At 33.1% G+C, this 2,623-nt stretch overlaps 1 long non-coding RNA gene across 1 annotated transcript; it reads left to right on the top strand.

Annotated features, from left to right (window-relative positions):
- The first annotated feature begins 655 nt into the window (after nucleotides 1-655).
- Nucleotides 656-956, top strand: LOC109222715. Its single transcript, XR_002067446.1, has 2 exons — nucleotides 656-743; nucleotides 855-956. It is a non-coding gene; the product is annotated as an uncharacterized LOC109222715 (long non-coding RNA).
- The last annotated feature ends 1,667 nt before the right edge of the window (nucleotides 957-2,623 follow it).

Genomic DNA, 2,623 nt, shown 5'->3' with positions numbered 1-2,623 from the left:
TTATTTATTAAAGATTCACATGGAAATACCAAAAGGCTCAAATTGAAGACTAGAGAAGCATTAAGTTTACCTCAGGGAGAACGTGTTGTGGTGGAGTTTGATGGCAAGGATCCGATTGGCGAAGCACAAGGCCTTCTAGCAGGCGTATGTGGCCTTTTAGCAACTGACTGTACCATATTTCCAATTGGTTTTGATAAATGGCCGTATATGCCTAAGTCATACTTTAACGACTGCTTTAATAACATTATAAAGGTATAAGTTCTAGATCTTTATAACTATATCTCTATTTTGTTTTTTTTTATTTTTTTATATTTGTATATAAAAGATAAACTAACCAAAATTTATTTTTGAAGTCTCATTTTTGTTTTATGACCATTGAGGAAGTTGCACGAGGATATGTTTATAGCTCTATTTCAAAGAAGTGGGCTTCAAGTAGGCAGAAGTTGTGGGATGAGTTTAAAGACCCACTTAAAACCAAAGATGAGATTATGGATAATGTTTCGATAGGTATTAGTCGGGATCAATGGACTATCTTTGTGAACTACCGTTGTAAAGAAGAAACTCAGGTATTTTTCTGAAACGTCACATTGAAATGCATATAAATATGAGTATTTATTTATATAATTGACTGAAATGTATCTTATTGTTAGAACATGTGTAAAAGAAATGCTGAAAATCGGAAGAAGCAAATAGTTCCACACACCGGTGGCTCCAAACCTAATTCTAGAAGAAGGGCTGAAATGGTGAAAGATGTCACATTATATACCTTACTTTACTATTTAAATTTTAGATATTGTATCTATTTTTTTTACTTTAATTAAACTATTCTGACTTATTTTTGTTTTCATGCATAGATGGCTGAGACAGGAAGTAAGCCTGGACGAGCACAACTTTATCTTGCTACACATACGAAAAAAGATGGATCATATGTAAATGAGGAGGCAAAAGAAATATGTATAAGTTACAATAACCAAGAATGTCTTTTTGTCCATACTTTCTCCAACTATATCCATCATCAGTAGGCCCTTCAAATCCATTCTCTACACTAAGGGTGATTTTTTTATTTTTAGTTATGGTTCAACTATATCCATCATCAGTAGGCCCTTCATATTTTTATTTTTATTTTTAGTCTTGTTGTTGTTGTTGTTGTCGTTGTTATGGTTTAGATAGCTCATCAAATCCAACTCTCACATCTCATCAGTTGGTGCGAGAATTTTGTATCAGATACATTAAAATGTTTAAGGGGGAAATATAAGCATTTTTGCTGCCACATGCTTGCAAATTCCTCCTTTTCTTCTCTTAAATAACTGTAGTTATGACTGTTATGCTCCATAAAGAGGATGTGTTTAGTCTCAAGCATCTTCGTCAATACTCCATTTGCCCCGTTGAGGGGATTGGGTGTGGGGAGGGGGGGTTGATTTAACTTTTAAGCATTAACGGTGTAGAGAATTTTCACTTGATCAGTGTATTTTCACATGTAGCAGATAGTTTACAAAATGAAGTCCTTCCATTTTGTTTTGTTCTTAGTTAAATACTAGATAAAGATAAATCAGAGATGAATACTATGATAATTTCCTGTTTTATCATTTGCCACAGTCTGAGTTTAACTTTTTCTTTTCCAATTTGAGCTTCATTTTGATACTGTGTACTGTAATGTAGATTTGACATCTTCCTTTTTCTTTTTTTTTTTTTTTTGACATAGCTCGTGTACAACTATAATAAGATTATATAATGTTGGCTCAGATTTTTTTCAACTGTATAATGTTGGCTCAGATTTTTTTTATGTGTATTGTGTTTAGGAAAAAATTGAGCTAGCAGTGAGTGAAAGTACGGTGGATGAGTCTGAAATTTCTCCAAATGATGCTGTTGGTAAGGTGCTAGGCAAAGAGCATCCTGGAAGGGTGAGATGTTTGTGATTAGGAGCTACTCCAAGCAATACTTTCAAAGAGACAAATCTTCGTCTTGGTAATATTTGAATTGTGCGTAATAATGTTGGATGTTCTTCTTCTGGATGTCAAGAGAAGTATAATCAATTGATGAATACTCTCAAAGCATACATGATAATGAAAGAAGGGTCAATACCAGAACAATTTGCTGGGATCTTTGCATCTCCTCCTACAACAGTAAATGCTAAGTTCTTTTTTTGGTGTATTGTGCAATTTTATTTTTTATACTTGTCAATTTCAGCTCTAAAACCAGCTAGTATTACACAATTTTACTTCAAGTCAGCCCCCAAACCTGCAGAAAACCAAATGATTCATATTTCTTTGTTCAAAAGATATGTTGAATGCCTTAAATTCGTAGAAACAATAGCTAAATTCTTAGTCATGAATAATGTTGGACTAATTGCATCTTTATTCTGATGTACTGGTGGTGCTTTTCCTTTTAAGACATTTAAAATGCATGTTCCCTCATTCGTCACTGACTTATTAGGATTAGTTGAACTTTCTATGAAGATTAAGTCCAGCGACAAACAAGATCATGACCTAAAATCTATCATAAGTGTATAACATTCTTACAATTATGTATAACAGAACATTCTGGTCGAAATTAGAGGATAGTAATTCAAAAGGAAGAAAGTAATAAGTATACATGTAATCTGCCATAAGTGTTGTATCTCTAA

This window comes from Nicotiana attenuata, unplaced genomic scaffold (genome assembly GCF_001879085.1).
Source record: "Nicotiana attenuata strain UT unplaced genomic scaffold, NIATTr2, whole genome shotgun sequence".
NCBI classification, from domain to species: domain Eukaryota; kingdom Viridiplantae; phylum Streptophyta; class Magnoliopsida; order Solanales; family Solanaceae; genus Nicotiana; species Nicotiana attenuata.
The sequence above is the reverse complement of the archived record's forward strand: the minus strand, read 5'-3'. Positions and strand labels throughout refer to the sequence as shown.